Source organism: Diceros bicornis, chromosome 4 (assembly GCF_020826845.1).
Source record: "Diceros bicornis minor isolate mBicDic1 chromosome 4, mDicBic1.mat.cur, whole genome shotgun sequence".
NCBI lineage: Eukaryota > Metazoa > Chordata > Mammalia > Perissodactyla > Rhinocerotidae > Diceros > Diceros bicornis.
Window position 1 is genome coordinate 40,236,940 of NC_080743.1, and position 18,628 is coordinate 40,255,567.

At 36.8% G+C, this 18,628-nt stretch overlaps 1 pseudogene; it reads right to left on the reverse strand.

Annotated features, from left to right (window-relative positions):
• Positions 1-2,627: 2,627 nt before the first annotated feature.
• Positions 2,628-18,628, reverse strand: part of LOC131401030 (BRISC complex subunit Abraxas 2-like) — an 80,997-nt pseudogene continuing 64,996 nt past the window's right edge.

The window sequence follows — 18,628 nt, forward strand, 5'->3', positions numbered from 1 at the left end:
ATATAAGAAAATACATTGGGAAAACTGATTAACCTGACTGTAAAGAACATAACAAAACATAAATAGAGAGAAGACAATTTCAATATTTGGGGTTTCAAAATTTCTATGACAAATGGCCTGTCAAACTTACTTCCTAGGTGATGACTAAAAGCATATCATCACTTGAAGAGTATTTTATTAAATTTTGTAGCTTATGTTTTTGGATTATAGTTCAGCATGGTTTAGGTAGAGTGGCATGAATTGTATATAAAACCACCAATTTCAATATATTAAAACAAAGCACTGGGGAAATGGCAGGTTAATATGTAATCAAACAAGAAATTTCATCCGTGATAGTGTCAAATACATTTGTTACCAGGGAAATACTCAGGGCAGATGTTAAAACCAAATGATGACATGAAATGTTGCTTCCGACACTTAAATTATGCACTGAGGTTGATGAAACTGAGCATGACGAACATTCAAAAAAGTATTCAAGAATTTGATGCATCAAATGGATTTCTTACTATTGTATTTCCTATATCATTATACTCATTTTCATGAATACTCCTACAATTTCTGCAACTGCTATAAGCAGAGGAAAACATAGCTTTCATGTCGGATTTCTCTGTTATATTCAAAATAAATTTATAAAATAAATACAACAGTATGAAATGTATAGCATCTTGTTAGTATAAATCTTATGCTGGCAATTTTCATTCATAGCAACTAGGAACATTGTCAGTCACCTATGATGACCTTATCTACTGTATCAATAAGTTTAAATATACTAAGCATTATATCACAATCAGGATCTTCGACTCATGTCATACATTTAGCCTACTGTGTCACTAAAATCCTCTGATTTACAACTTCAATATACAATCTGGAAATCTAAATAAGAATTAACAACATTGTCCAATTTTACCACATCTCTACTTTACAAAGTGGTGTAGAGGCGATTAGCTAGGTACTTTGATCAATATTCATAGGCACACTTGTCCACTTTGACTATTATCCTAAAAATGTGTTGAAAATTTGCTTCTTTTCATTTTTATACTTATTTTTCTATGATTTTTAAGTGGAATATTTTGTTTTTTCATTTCTTATTTCTTTTACTTTTAATTTTATAAACTGAAGGTATAAACCTTGTGAGTTTAGTTTAATATTCCCTGAATTTAGAATTGGGCTACAACCAGATCAAAAAAGTTATTTTATCTCCCTCCAATGTGAGAAATGTTGATACAATCCCTATATTCGAAAAAAATAGATTATAGAAATAAAATATACATCCTGAGTATTTTTTTTACATGTGACTCATAGGTTTTGCTTCGGTTTTCCTAGATTTAAAATAAATCTTTATTCGTCAAGATTCCCAGTTTATTAAATATCTTTCCTCCACAAATAAAATTAACACTAGGATTTGTCAAAAGATCCAAATGAATTATATCCCTTACATATAAACTGAACTAAATCCACTGTGTCTGGAATCTATTCATCATAAAATTCAGTTCTGGTACCTAACTCCTTTCCATTATCCACTGCCGTATGTCCTTCCTTTAAGACTCCGGAACAGAGACCGTAAATTGGCTAGTGCAACATAGCAGTCACCGTAGACCTTCAAAAAAAAAAAAATTTATTTTATGACATGCTTATTTGGGTGATTACTTACTGGTAATTAGCATATCTACATTTTTTTAAAAGGCAGTCATTTTAAGTGCCAATACATATTAGGCTAGTAGAAAAAAGTTGAAACAAAGCCATCTCTTTGGATCTCACAAAGTCATTCGATAAGACAAGAGAAGGCATATCTGATATGTTTCAATCGGGATTCTTGAAATTATCAAAAAAAATTTTCTGGCAAAGATGAACTTGGCTCATCATAGAAAGAAGGTTCTTTGAAGGCTGCTGCTAACTCACCTCTTTTTTTTTTTTTTTTTTTTTTTTGTGAGGAGATCAGCCCTGTGCTAACATCTGCCAATCCTCCTCTTTTTTCGCTGAGGAAGACTGGCCCTGGGCTAACATCCGTGCCCATCTTCCTCCACTTTATATGGGACGCCGCCACAGCATGGCTTGACAAGCAGTGCGTCAGTGCGCGCCCGGGATCCGAACCAGCAAACCCCGGGCTGCCACAGCAGAGCGCGTACACTTAACCGCTTGCGCCACCGGGCCAGCCCCTAACTCACCTCTTTTTGAGAAAGTAAATTCCAAAGCATGCTAGTGCAAGGGGTAAGCTTTTCATTTATAGACTAATTATAGAACATTTATAGACTACTTGTGCTTAGTCTCTAATTTCTAAATTATTTTAAAGAACAGAAATTTTACTTTGTCTAAATTTAACAGTATATCCATAAATCACACCAGAATTACGATAATTTGATTATCTTAATGATTCTGTCTTGAAACCTACACACTGTGTCTAAATGTGAAGATCCTCAGACATGAGGTTCCTGCAAGTTCTGTGCACAAAGACTCTCCTCTTGGGAGTCCAGGGGTCTGAGAAAGCAGTTCTCCCCCCAGATTAAGTTCTCAAATATTCTCTCAATAAGTAACTAAGAAAAACAGTGCTAAGTGGAGAGTTTCTTTTCTTTAGTTAAATCTGGGGAGTTCTGTGTGTTCTTGGAGCCCCCATGGAGATGTATCATGGATCATGAATTCCTTGAATGTGAGTATTCCCTATTAGAAATAGGGTCAGTCAAATTTTCATAATCACTGTTGTCTGATTCTTCAACTCTGTCTCCAGGTACTCTTTGGGAAGGAAGAAGGTCTGCTCCACTTCCAGGGTACTTCAGTCTGGCACTGGTGGAAGCATAATTGGAAGAGCCCATGGCTTGAGGTAGAGGCATAAAGACACTATTTTCCATGCAAGAAAGGCTCAAAGTATGTTCTTGACTGTGTGAGTGAAAATCAGAATAAGAGGGAGGAGGACCAGAAGGCTCTGCATCTCCCAGTGTACTTCTATCTTCAGCTACAAACCCAATTAGGGCATCGAAGACAGAACACTGGTTCCAAACTTTGAGACAGCATCTGTCTTCTTAGCATCGCCTGCTGCAATCTTCTTTCTTGTTCTTTTTCATTTTCATCTGATTGATGTGTCTTCTTAATTTGTTCACTTCTGCCTGACAAGATTCAACAACTTGCTCACTGTTTTCTACATCTGCACACACTGCCTGCGTGAAGGGCATTATAAACCTGTAAATTGCCCTGATGTCTTTCATTACCCCATCCTTGTCAAAAAAAGTCAGTACCATGTTCTTTAATAACTTTGGCATAACTCTGAGAAGTATTTGGCACTGAAGGCACTTTTGTACTCTTGCTGACTAATATTGCCTAGATTGGGAATAGCAAAAGATTTCCTAAAGAGAGTGTATTCTAAACCATGAGTGGAATTGTTGGTGGTGGAGACGAAGGTGAAGAGAAAGAAGACAGGTTGGGCACATGGAGGATGCCAGTGAGTTGCTGAAGGACAACCCCCTCTCCTCGTGTTTCTGCTGTGTGTTTCACGGGAGTCTGTATCACCAATAACTTTCTCTGATCTTTAAGACTCTCACCCAAATTCTCTTTGTTAGCTTGCATAGTCATAAAAACTAAAAAGTTTTGAGCAAAGCTGATGGTGATGGATTTCAATTACTTGCAGAAATTCTGTGTTACTGATTCTAAGGCACTGATGCTAAAGGTTTTATCTTGTCTTACCTCTCCCAATAAAAATGCTTCCTTGAATGGTCCCTTACAAATAGCAGTCCCCAAATATAGGCATGCTTAGGCTGGCACCTCAGTGAAGAGAGTCAATCTGATGCTGGCAGGAAGGGGCAGGGGGAAGTAGATGAAGCCCTGCCTGGCCCACACCTGTGCTTGGGACCCCCAACTCATGACTAAGAGGGGGAGAAGCACTGAAGGACTGGTGGCTCCTGAGGACCTGGAGACTGGAACAGTCTCCATAGATGTTTATATGAAGATTTTTACTATTTAAAATATATATTATATATTTTATCAATTCAATTTCAGATCTTTCATCTTTTTGTAGAGATTTTAAACCACTTAAAGTTATTATTCTAATTGTTATTTAGATGTCATCTTTTATAACCCTGTTTTATGTTCTTATTTTACTGTTTTCTTCTTAATAGCATATTTAATCATTTTATAATGTATCACAAGTTTTGAAATACTAGAATGGTCTTTTTCCATACTGCTTTTGAAAAAAGAAAAGTTGACACTTTTATAGCTTCTCTCTTACCTTCTGACACTTCCCATATATCTTTGTTTTATCGTGAAGGTAGAGTCCACTAATTTTCACTTTTTTTCCCTTTTGTATCCTATTCTGTTCCAGCAGTTATACCAGTTAAGATTTCCCAGTACTAGCTCTCCTTTAATTTTGGTGTTCTGTATTCTAATTTATTTTTGTTAGTCTTTTCCTGATCTTGATGATGATGTTTAATTAAATCTAATTGTTTCTTTTCAAAAACAACAGCCACGTTTAGTGGATAATCCATTATTGGTACAAAATTATACCTATACTTTGAGATTGTATTATTTAACTCTTCAGTGCTCATCATTGACCCCATGAGTCTTTTTGAAATATTTTTGGACATGTTAAAATATAACCTGCACAAAATATACTTATACAAGACTAAAGAATGATCATGTTGGATAAAATGGGAACATTTACTAAGTGAACTAGATGCTAGGAAATGCAAAAAGAAAAAAGCCATTGTTGCTGAGCTCAAAGTGTGGAATTCCACGTTTTAAGATGCTAGATTACATCTGCCAATGCTTTATTCAGGGAAAGGTATTTGGATAAATTATTTAATCAGTATTTATTTAATATGTTATTTTATCGTATATTGGCATTAAAAATTAAAGTTAAAAATTGTGACTATCTTTTAGTAGTGCTTTACATTTATACATTTTACTTGGAACATACTAGGCCTTTTTTGAATTTCTCTCAATTCCTAATCTTGGGAATTTATTTACTTACTTTAGTTCTAGAATGTTTTCTTTTATTATGTCCTTGCTTATTTAGTCATCCTTCTTTGGTCTGTGTTCTACCGTGGGGACTCCTACTACCTACATAGCACTCTCTCATTCTCCATCTTCTGTTGCGATTATGTATGTACACTTTTAAAATTACGTCTGTCTTCCATTTCACTTATCTGGTTTCCTTCGAGGAACATTTTATTACACTATATTAAATGTTTTCAATGCTGATTTTATTTTTTATATCTTAGAAGTCATTTTAGTATTTTCTGGGCTCATTATTAAGACCCAATTTCAGTTTACAGAGCATTGATATGAGTTATGTTTTTGCGAGGAAGATCAGCCCTGAGCTGCCATCTGATGCCAATCCTCCTCTTTTTTGCTGAGGAAAATCAGCCCTGGGCTAACATCCGTGCCCATCCTCCTCTACTTTATATGGGACGCCACCACAACATGACTTGACAAGCGGTGTGTTTCCCTGTGCACCCGGGTCCAAACCTGAGAACCCTGGGCCGCCATAGTGGAGTGCGTGCACTTAACCACTGCACCACTGGGCTGGCCCCTGGTATGAGCTGTTTTTATAGAAGTTTCTAGGAATTCATGCAAAAGTTCCTCTTTAGGTATTACCTTTAAAATTTTTGTAATTTCTCCTTTTTCTTTGATGCTTCAGAATATTTTGTTTGTTTCTTTGTTTTAAACCGAGAACAGATTTTCTTTAACACTCTCTATTAATTGGCTTGCTTACTTCTGGGGAATAGAATTTGAAACAGACTTAAAAGCCCAATGTTTAGAATTGAAGGATAGACTAGCTTAAGAAGTTCCCTTTTCTTGCTTTCAAAACTCAAATATTTGCAGAACACATTCCAGTATTTTTAAAAAATTACAATGCAATTCTTGATTTCATGTTGGCAGTTCTGTATCCTAAGAAAAGGATAAATCAATAACAGAAATGTACATGTAAATGCTTACTGAAAGTTATATGTTAGAATGTACATAGCAGAACTCCTTCTAATAGCCCCAAACTAGTAAACAAAAACAAATTTTCAGCAACAGTAGAATGAATAAATTGTAGTCCATCCATAAAATGGGATATTAAACAGTAGTACTAATGAATGTACTACTAATAATGAACGTACTCACATACATAATATCGAAAAGAATCCAGATACACAAAACTGAAATTCATCTATGGTGATGAGAGGAGGGTGGTGTTCCCTTTAGTGAGGAGAGTTTTGACTGGGAGGGAGCACAAGGGGGACCACTTGGGAACTAGTAATGTTCTATTTCTTGCTTTGGAAAGTGGTTATATAAATAAGTTTGTGAAAATTTATTGAGAGATACATTTGTGATTTATGTGCCTCTTTGTATGTGTGTTATAAAAAATGAGTGGGATGCAGGAATAGCCACTCTGTGTTTGTTTCTGCCACACATCTGTAACTAAGTATCTGTACCATCTGTAACTAACATGTTATCTGATGATAACATACATTATATGCTATAAACAAGAATAAGCGCTGTGCCATAAATGAAGAGAGGTCAAAATAATTCTGATGAGAAATCACAAATGGCTTCATAAAGGAATCATTAGTGTAGAGGATTGATTGGCTGCACAGAGAGACAAAACACAAGGAAATCAGTTAGGACACTATTGCAATACTCTAGGATCACATGTTAGTATTTAAGGGCTGAGCGTTGTGCCTTGGGCAGTTAGGGGATTCATAAATATTTGCTAAATGTGAACAATATTGGACCGAATGTTATCTTTGACAATAAACTGAGTTACCACATAGGGGGAAAGAAAGCACAGGCTTTTCTCATCATTTGTACTAATTATCTTTTTGGGAAATTCTGGACATAAGCATAGGTTTTTGGAGATTTGATTCTTATTAAATAAAAATACATTGAGTAAGGGGCCGACCTGGTGGCATAGTGATTAAGTTCCAGTGCTCTGCTTTGGCGGCCCAGGGTTTGCAGGTTCGGATCCTGGGTGCGGACCTATGCACCTCTCATTAAGCTATGCTGCGGTGGCGTTCCACATACAAAATAGAGGAAGATTGGCACAGATGTTAGCTCAGGGCCAATCTTCCTCACCAAGGAGAAAAGAAAAATACATTGGGCAAAATTTTGTTTATTTAGTCATTAGCATGTTGGAAATATGGAAAGTGATAAACATCACAAAAGTGACAAAATACTTGCAAATTGCATGTTGTGAAGATTTCCAATTCAATGAACTCCTTATTGATTTATCTTTGCACTTATAATTTTTTTGATAAAGAAGCATAGCAACATTTTAGAAAGGCAGATGTAAGAAAATATGAAAGGAAGAAAAAATTATGTATACTTAAGCCTAAGGTGACCTTCCTACCATGGACTAAATCCATCCAGTCATCCACTAAAACAGCACTTGCTATAGAAGGTCTAATTTCACTTTTAGCAGCATTATTCAAAGAACAAACACAAAAACCTAGCAAGTCCACTAAATGTGGACTTCATCAATCAGCTAGCAAACACAACCATGTGTAAAGCAAGTCAATGATTATTCCTATTGGGTCAGAAGGCAGAAAATCAAATGCAAAGCACCTCCGGTTTCCTTCAAGAGATGCAAGTTGTCTGAGGCCAACATCACTTTCCTCAAGAGTTCTTTCTCCCCACAAAAGAGACGATCAGTATCACAATTGTGGACAATTCTGTCATCTTGAAAGGGATTTGGAAAATGATGTCACAGCAACAGATAAACTGTGAAATATGAATGAGGGAGAAAGCAGATGTAGAATCAAAAAAAGAAAAATATCTTTAAAAAAACTTCAAAATTAATTCTTACCTCATTTTGTAGCTGTGACAAATGAGAAACCATAGAAGGGAGATAAAGAAGGAGACAGTGGGGTGAAACTGTATGTAGGGAGACAGTTACATCATCGGAAAGCCATGCCCCATGTGCCATTCTCACCCTCTCCTCAGACTTCCCAGCTTTGGCACTTTATGCAAAGATGCACCTGCCTAGCGTATTTCCACAGATTTCCTCCACTCTCCACAGAAGCTTGGAGAACTCCCTGAAGAGAAATGGTGGCAGAAAAAGCCTCTGTTCACTCACCCACAGTGGGCAACCTGGTTAAATAAACTTGTTTTATTGCAATCTCCAATTGCAAGTAAACAAAATCAAACGGGGAGTATATGAAAAAATAGAATGGATAAATGTGGGAAAGAAAGATAACAACATGCGTATTTAGTGAAAAAATTCTCAAGTCTTATTATATTTGCATACCATAACAAAATTAATTTCTAGATTTTCAAGTCAAAACTGTACGGAATCACTGGCATTCCATAAACCAGAGCAAACCTCTGACTTGGTAGCATGAGTCACCCAACTAGGTTATGCAGAGCAGCTTGAAGACCATAGAGCTTCACTTTGTAGCTCACAGGATAATTCTCACTGTACCCTTCCTGCCCATATGAAGCAGAGATGTTAGGGCAGAAAGCCTCTAGGGTAATATGGTAGTTTTTTGAACTGTCTCATTCCTAGGCTCCTGTACTCAGCTGGATTGAAAAAGAAAAGCCACATGAGCAGAGAGTGAGAGAGAAAAATGCTCAGATTTTTTTTTGTTTTGGATGAAGGGCATGTACTTATATTTACCCCCAGTACCTAGAACAGGCCAAGGGAGTAAGTGCTCAGTATATATGGTATAGGAGGCAAGGCACCTAGCCTTGTTCATTAGACACTTGCTGTGTGACCTTAGGTACATCACTTCCCCCTTCTCTCAACTTTAGTTACCCCTCGTAAAGTGTGGTTGGTAATAATACTCGTCCTGGGATTGTTTCAAGAATGTAATTAGATAATGTCTGCGAAAGCACTTTGTGAACTCTAAAGTGCTCTGTAAATATAAGGGATAAAAGATTGGAAAGCTGCCTCTGGGTCGCTCCTTCTCAAATATGCCCAGACATTAACATTTTAGTGGTGAAAAAGGAGTGCTAATATTTCCCATTGGCATTTTTTTACTGCAGAAGTAAGTAATCTAAGTAGAAGGAATATATTTTTCCTTGAGACTCAATAAAGCTATTTTCATTTTAATTGGAAAATTGTGGCCTATAAACATTTTTATTTTCCTTGAATTGACCCTTTTGGAAAAAAAATTAAAATGTTGCTCACCACTTGTCTAATGGAAAAATCTGAAAGTCAGAGGAAGCCTGTGCTGGTCTTGTCATCACCTCCCTCTGTGTGACCTTGGACAAGTTACTGCTTTTCCCATCAGTCAGTTCAGTGCAACAAATATTTATACAGCCCCAAACGTATGCCAAGGTCAGTGGTAAGCTCAGCCTGAAGAACAAAGAAAAGAGCAAAAGACAGTCTTTTTCACCTAAGAAGTTTACAATTTAATAAACGTTTTCATCTCCCAAACAGAAGTGATAATCACCGTGCTACCCACCTTTCACGTTTGTTATGAGGATGCAAAGATAGCATGGGAGAGGGCTTGGCAAAATTGAAAAGTGGTACATAAATGCAAAGTGGTATTCTTACTAGAAGTAAAGCCATCAGCAGCATACAGATGGTTACAGAGCACTTACAGAGAGAAGTGGAGAAGGGATGAATGTGTACAGAGCCTCCACTTCACATAGAGAGATCTACATATATTATTTCATCACACAGGAAACTGGTCAGGTGACTCTTAATCACTGCTTTTGACCAGTGGGGAAAATGAGACTCATATCAGTTAAAACAACTGGGCTAATTAATCAGAGCCACTATTCAAACCAAGGTCAGTCTGACTGTGAAGACTCTACAGAACAGTTGATGCAGATTGCACATTTCTTCAGAAATCCACACTTATTTTTGCCAGGGAAAGGAGTCACCAAATCTTAGCAAGCAGCAATAATCAGTTGCAGAAATGGCCAAGAACATATTTTTTCAATTTATTTTTTTCAAAAAAGTATTTGAAGGAAAAGAACAAGTTGAACTAACTTACTCAATATGACAGCATAAAAGAATCAAAAAAGGTATCATTATCTTTTCTTAACCCCCTAAAGATTACTTATGCATACAACAATTTTTCTTTAAAAGCATAAATCATGTTGTTTTCTGAATCCTTGAGTAGTTAGAGTGGATGGCGATACTGCACGTTAGCATTCACATGGTTAAAAGAATCATTTTGAGAGGACTTTATGAAATCAAAATTTCTGTGACGCTTTCTGTGTGGATTAGCATACCAACTGAAATACAAAAGGTAGCTTAATGCCCAGATATATTAAAATCAACAGCTTAACTTCTAATATCCTCTCTCCAATCAGGTATGGATTTACAAAATATTTTACTATGGTTGTTATTTTTCTAGCTAAAACTGACAACTAAATCCACCAGCCTAAAAGATTGTTGAGTTATATTGGTATGATTTTCAAAATTTATTTTCAACACATATAGCAGAATAAGATAAACTCTGGGGGTATGCAAAAGCTGGAAACTGCTTAGAAGCAGCTAACAGGGGCATGTATAAATCAAGCAGCCTGGAATTATAAATATGTAATGACTATTTAGAAAAAAATTTAAAATGATTGAATCTCTTGCTGACCTAAATTGATATTAATTAACACTTCTTCCTCACAGCAGGAAGAAAACCAGTAATATTTATCTAGCATCTACTAAAAGCCAGACCCTGTGGTACATGCTTTTTGTATATTATCTCATTTACTTCCCACAAAAACCCTACGAAGCAAGTAAAATCATCTTTACATTCCAGCCAGATGATGGAACTTCCAGATGATAGAATTGAGATTTAGAATTCAAATAAAGGTCCAAAAGCACATAACTAATAAGTTGCAGAGCCAAGATTTATCTCCAAATCTGTTTATTCCCACTTCAATGTCCTGTATCCCTCTTCCATGTTAGGTACTTAGAAGGTCACATCTCTTCTGTGTGCCATTTGCCATAAAAGGCTTGAAAAGAATTCCTAGTATAGATTCATTAATTCATTTAACAAATAATTATTAAGTACATGCTCTCTGCCAAGCCCAGTGATGGGCAACACAGTGGTGAAGGAAACATACATGGGCTTTCCTCTTATGGGGCTTAAAGTCTGAATTATTTTAGCTTTGAACCAGAGGCTTCTCAAAATACCCCCAAATTGAGAAGAAACTAAACTTTCACATAGTGAACCAGATGTATCTATCACTGGCTGGTGACTCAGGTTAAATAGTAAGCACACCTAACCCAGTTCTGTCATCTATAAAATGGAGATAATAAAAACTGTACTATTCATCTCAAGGGGGTATTATGAGGAATAAATAAGATAATGCATGTGAAATTACCATGAATATTCAAATACAGACAGATGCATATATACATATATACATAAAAGGATTACTATTCTGCTTACTAAGGAAAGATAATACATTTTTAGTTTATAAAAAAAGCAATTATGTGACATGACAGCAAGTTTCTACAAGACTGCAAAGTTTTGAGGCTCCTGCTCATGTAGACATATGGATAATAAATTGGAAAAGGAATAACAGAAAAGAATAATTCATTAATGATTTCAATTATTTGATATTTGATATATAGTCTCAAGTCAACCTGGAGCAGCCTCATAAAGCTTAACTTTAGATTTTCTACCTCATGGATTAAGATTTAGCTAATCAACCTAAAGCCTTCCCGACACCGGGGTGGTGAATATGCATCAGGTTAACAGCAGGGCTTAACACACAGAGATGCTCATTGTCCAGTGTGTCAGGCCCTGCGATGGGCAATGAAGATGGAACGGTGTGCAAGAGATGGGCCATATTCTCAGGGAACTTGTAGTCAACTGGGAGAGACAGAAAATAACCAGATGCTCTTCACTGCTGTTAAGTGTTAAAATAGGGAGATGCAGGGCACAACAGAGGCACAGTTTGAAGGCACTTAAATCCATCCTAGTGTTTAAGAAACCCCTAAACTCAGGACCAGGGGTAAAGGCCAGTACTTGGTGGTAGAAGAATGTTTCAAGCAGAGAGAAGGCTTTATGCAAACACATGGAAGCAAGAAGGAGCAGGAAACACTGGAGACTAGAACCTACCTCTTCCATGGTGGCTGGAGTATCATGTGCAGAGGGTAAACTGGAGAAGTAGTTTGCAGCAAAATATGAGACTGGAGAAGTTAACAAGGGAGAAGGACACTGGGCATAAAGACTTTGGAGGTTGTATTAAGGAATGTGGAATTTCTCTTCATAGTAAGGGAACTGATATGAAGAGGCTTTGATTTTGAGTTTAACTTTGGCTTGGGGGAGGGTGAGGAAGGTCACAATCAGACCTGCTTTTAAGAGACATCCCACTGGTTTCTGGGTGGACAATGAGTTGGTAAAGTTAAGCCAGGAGGCGGATTAGGAGGATGTTGAAATCTCTAAGCTTAGAGATTTTACCGAGTTACCATGATCCATGACTGAAAATAAGTGAGTACCGTAAATATAAACCATTAGCAGAGTAAATAGTTGGCCAAAGAAATTAAACACTAATTGAAAAAAGTCAGCAGAGTACTGAACATGGTGAGGAGGAGGCATAGAGGTGAATAAAATTGTTTCCTTTGGCCTAGGATTATTGGACTTCTAAGTTTGACTAGAATATTCCCCCTCCACTCCCCCCACTGATCCTTTTTGTTCAGACTGGGGGAAAAGTGTGATTGGTGCGCTTTTAGTGAGTGAAATGCAACACCATCTGTGGGATGCTAAAGGCCAACCAGGTACAGCATTTACTTAGTAGGGGGCAAGGGTCTCATCCGACTGAGGGTTCATTTGTTACTCAGCCCTGTGTTTGTCATCACAACCATAGCACTCAGAGTATCTCTTCTCTGCAGACAATGCTGCTTTAGAGCAAGGAACTTTTCATCTCCCGCTGGAAGACAGACTTATTTATTTCAGTGGTATCATAATATTGAACAGCTGGTCATTGCTTCTCACTGTCTTGCTTCTCACATACTTCTGCTCTGTCAGCCACAAGTCCCATGGCTAAACACTGCAAAAACCAGAGGAAACATGTTCTAAAAGCAACCATGCTAGTGAACAAAACATATAGACCCTCTGGATATAAGTGAAAAATCCAACAATTCATTTTTCTATCCTTTTAAAACATAAATTCTAAAAAAAAAAAGTTCTGCTGATATAAAGCCCCATATTTGAATGATCTGTCTCATATTTTCATAGTTATGATAGCCATCGATCTGATTTAAATCATGATAAAAAAAAAAAAAGGTGTATCTTATTAGGGAGATCAGTTTTGCAACCAGAACATGGAAGTTAAATAAACTATTCAAAATTCACAGAGAAATTCGATAATTACTGGTACTTAAAGGCAGATCACCTAACTCCGAGATGACTTGCCAACTTCTAGACCACGTCTAAAGGCTCTGAACTGGCCCCTTGATCAAACCATACAGTAGGCTCAAGGGCAATCTGTTCAAAGTCAAAACCCCATATATAAATCTTCCCACTACTACCTTTTGTACCATCTGTGGACTTTTTATTGATATTGGGATGATAATAAAAATATAATAGTAATGACAAAAACAATAATAATTAAGCAGCTGTGGCATAACGGTTAATATTAAAATAACCACAGCAATGGTAGAGCAGCTGTAGTAAGGTGATTAAGCATGCACACCCCAGGTCACACTTTCTAGATGTAGTTTACTAGCTCCAACACTCCTGGACTATAGGAGCTTAGGCAAGTTACTTACTCTCTCTGTTCCTCTGTCTCCTTTTTTTTTTTTAAATAACTTTGTCCTTCATATGTAAGAAAAAAAAGTGCAGGGGATTATAATAACACCATCTAATAGAGAATTATTATAAGGATTAAAAGAGATAATAAATATTAAGCACTTAGAAAATTATCTGGCATATAATAAACATTCAATAAGTGTTTCCTACAATCATTATTTTAAAAATATGTGCATGTATGTATAATATATTATTTTACTGTTAAAATAGTAGTAGTAGTAGTAGTATTACTATCATTACTGTAACTATTTCCTGGCTCACAACAGCCCCATAAGGTAGGTGTTGAGTAAAGCTGTGTACACTCATGTGTCACTTAACAAGTTTAATACTTTCTGAGAAATGCATCCTTAGGCTATTTCATCATGGTGCAAACATCATAAAGTGTGCTTATACAAACCTAGATGGTATAGCCTACTATACACCTAGGATATAAGGTACTAATTTTATGCGACCACAGTTGTCATATATGTGGTGTGTCGTTAACCTGAATGTCATTATGAGGTGCATGACTGTAGTTACCCAGCTATTAAGGGACTGAGTCAGAATTTGAATCAGATATGCCCAATACCAAAGTCCATGAGGCCTCCTGTATTAGTTTCCTATTGCTGCTGTAACAAATTACCACAAACTTAGCAGCTGAAGCAACACAAATTTATTATTTTACAGTTTTGTAAGTCAGAGGTCTAGCATGGTCCTGACTGGGCTAAAGTCAAAGTCTGGCTGTATTCCTTTCTAGCTTTAGGGGGCAATCACTTTCCTTGCTCATTAGGTTGTTGGCAGAATTCAGTTCCTTGTGGTTGTCAGACTGAGGTCCCCATTTCCTTGCTGGCTGTCAGCTGGGGGCTGTTCTCAATTTCTAAAGGACAACCATTTTTTGCTTCATGGCTTCCTTTCTTCATTGTCAAATCGAGCAATGAAGGGTCAAGTCTCTCTCATGTCTCGAGTATCTCCTGCCTATTCTTCCATCATATTTCTCTGACTAGCTCTTCTGCCCTCCCCTTCTGCTTTTAAGGTCCCATGTGATTACATTGGGCCCACACAGATAATCCAAGGTAGTCTCCCTATCTTAACGACCGTGACCTTAATTCCATCTTCCAGTTCTTTTTGCCATGAATGTAACATATTCAATGTTCCAGAGATCAGGCATCTCTGATCTGTGTCGGGGACCAGTTGGAGCATGAGTAGTTAAGCCTAAACAAGAATTTCCTAGAATATAACTTCTAAATGTTTATCTCAAGGAAATAAGCAGAAATATACATGAAAAATTATGTATAAGGATACTATCAGAGCATTACTTACTTATAATAGCAAAGAACAATGAAGAAAAGGGCATATGTAACTAAAATTATTCCTTGTGTTTACAATGAATGTCTTATATAATTACTTTTTAATGTTTTTGGCCAAATATGTGAACAAGTTTTGGTATTGAAAACAAATAAATGAACAATCTATTCAAAGTGTTTTGAAAAGAAAATAAAAATCAAACTATTGAGATTATCCCAAGAAAAGAGATTTGAAAGTAATTTGAGAAAGATGTCCAAGCCATAGTGAACCCAGTAGAAAGCTGCTTTAAAATCTTTTGGAAGTATTCAAAGCACAAATATAGAATTATTGGGGAAAGAATAAACTAAGATAAAAGCTAAAATATAAATGTGAAACAAGCATATAAATACATCTAGTTTCATGAAGACTAGAGAAAACATGGAATTTAGAAAGATACTATCATGATTTGAGTTAGATTTAGTCATTAGTTTTCATTTAGTGATTCAGAATTAACCACAATTTTTCATTTAATGAGTAAGATTTATGGTACTATACAAGAATGAAAATATTAGTAATTAGTAGAAAAGGCTTGGTAAAGACATATGATCACTCACTCAAAGACAATTCAGTATTGGAAATGAGGCATGATTACTTTACATCCAGAAGAAATTTATAATATTAAATTGATATTACCATTTAACTATAGGAAGAGAATGTAAATTTCACTCAGAGTTCACCCTGTGAGTAATGAACAATCAGCTGAGGAATAATTGCAGTCATAAAACATCATTATCCATACACTTTACCTCCCAGGGCATCTTTGCACAATATTGAATATGATAAGACTTGATCAGACATGGAGAAACGGTCACTTCTCACTGACATCTGAAAGGGCCTAATAGACAACTCCAGAAAGACACAAGATCATAAATGATCAGTTAACAAAGTACAAGAGACATAAGGTACATAAATTAAAGAGTATACGTTTCCCTTCCTTCAGGATGTTCACTCAGAAAGAATGGGCCTACAATTTTCAGAGATTAAACACAAAGGCATATTCCATGTGTAAAAACACAGGTATTTTGATCATTACCATCTTCCTCTGAAGAATATGTCATTTTCTCCATTATTCCCTTTCTAAAAATCTGCTTTTTAACAAAACCTTTCAATTCTGCCCAAAAAATTATTTCCTGTACTCTGCCACTTGGATATTGCTCACATGCTGCAGCATTATATCCTGTGTGTGAACCCTCATATCCCAGGCCAAATTTATGTTTTCCAAGCCTTGAAGCAAGTGCTCTACTGCCCTATGGAAATAGTATACTACTGAAAAGAAGAGTAATTGATTTGAAAACTTTTGAGATTTCTTAATCAGTATTTCCTTTTTTTTGAAGTAGTATTCAATGGAGGTCAAGATCCCTACCTGGATCTGCCCTCAGTCAGGTACTGTGTGAAGATGCTTAGGGAAGTTCAATGAAGGGAAAAGACAGGTTATCCCCCAAGCCCAGGAATATGACCTTTGGATTATTTGGAATCTTTTGAAGAGACATAATAAGAACATTTCTTGTTTTCTTTTCTTTTTCCTTTTTCTCCGCAAAGCTCCAGCACATTGTTGTGTGGCATAGTCGTAGAGTTGTAACTCCTCTATATGAGACGCCGCCTCAGCATGGCTTGATGAGTGGTAAGTAGGTCTGCTCCCAGGATCCAAACCGGCAAACTCGGGGCACTTGAAGCAGAGTACGCGAATTTAACTGCTACACCACCAGGCTGGCCCCAGAACATTTCTTAATCAGTATTTAATTATATGGCTGGAGAATTCATGTGAGTCATGCACAGGGAACTCTTTGTTAGGAGGCTCAAGATGCTCTCCAATTAAAGTCCTACAGTAAAATTGAGCCTTGGTCTAGCGTCATCATGCAATATATATATAACCAAAAAGCCAAAGGACTAAAACGAAAAAGTGACAAACCAAAACATATGAAAATACATTTTTAAAACTACTTTTAAGCCCCAGAGATGCGAAGAAGGAAGAGACGACTGTTTCAATGACTGAGAATGTTAACAGATTCCTAGTCACTCTTTAGCCCCATCAGTTACGACATCAGCACTCTTCCCTGTCTGTTTCCTGTAGTACAGCCATTCATACTCAGCCTGCAAAGACTTCAGGGCTGGGAGATTTGTCACGTTTTCCGCATATACTAAAGGGTTAGATACTGCTAGGAGACAGCACTAATAATAAAGCATGCTCTCATGAATCCACACTAATAACTAGAAAACCAACACAAACTGCAGAATTGGAGAGATTAACGAGAATGCAGAGACATACAATAAGCAAATCAGCCCTACTTCATCAAGCGAATGTTCTTTTCTGTACAATAACAAAGATAATTGAAGACTCTACTGGAAGGGAGCCTAGCAGTCTAATAAGTACTTGGCTGTGATTCACTTGCCAATCAGAAACTGAGACATGACAAGTTCTGAAGCAGGGGATGCCTGATATGAGCAGTGGCTTTATTGTTTATTGATTTCAAATTTGGCTTAGAGGGTTACATTGAGTTAAAAAAAAAAAAAAGAAAGAAAAGATTCTGAGGGAAGGACCAATCAGCCACCATAAATTTAACTTAAGTTCTTTCATGATTTAAGTTAATTTTATTGGTTTCTCTGTAATCAAAATACTACTTTTTTTATATAACAAAAAGGAATGCAAATCAAAGCAATCAAACTATGGCAGTTTCCCGCTCATGCACTGGGCTGCCGACGTTTTCTAGTAATGGAATCTTACTAGTTGTGTACCCTTGAGCTAGTTTTCTCTCAGCTTTAGTACATTCTGCTGTAAAATGTGAATAGTAGTGCCCACCTTGTGGGGTTGTTGTGAGGATTAATTGAGATGCATTGTGGATTTATTTGGTAGCAAATAAAGATTGGACCTGTAGGATCAGTGATACCTTCCAGCATTTCTTTGCATGAGTTTATATGAATGAGAAATTTTATTTTTGGCTTCAAGAGGAAGGAAGAGGATGGTGTATGATGACCAGAAGCAGAGGAAATGAAGTCAAGGAAGTAGAAAATGATGTCTATTGTCCAGCCATCTCAAGCTCTAGAAAAGCAGTGCAAGGCAGAAGATGAGGGGTCATTTTGACAAAGGATAGTGAGAGACCAAGTGTGCAGTCAGCCACACTTCAAGGCTCAGGGAACAGAGAGTTAGAAAGAGCAAAATTCTTCCCATTTTTCTATCAAACAAAGTGACTGCATCAAGCCGGTGTGTACAGCAAACGAGAAGCATCAGCTATGCCTGGGAGAGAGGTGAAAATTTTAAGACCACTGTTAGCAGTGACCGTGGTAAAATATCTCTCTCAAAACATTTTTGGGCAATAAATGCCCAAAAGAATGCTAACACAAAAGAATATGAGTAGATTTTCTTGAACACATGAGAAAAATCTCTTAGAAATTCCACAGAGTAATGGAAAGGCTTGGCAGGGAAGTGGAGAGGGCTGCCAGAAGGAGCTAAAGAAACATTGAAATCTGGAGCTCAATGTACTTTGTACCTGCAGGTAATAGCACCTGGGTCATTTGAGTTACATGTTCTCCATATTTTTTTTTTTTGCTTTTTACCCCAACTGAAGAGAAGCTCCTGGAGGACAGATGCCTATCTCAAATGTTTTGTATTTCCCACATTACCCAGC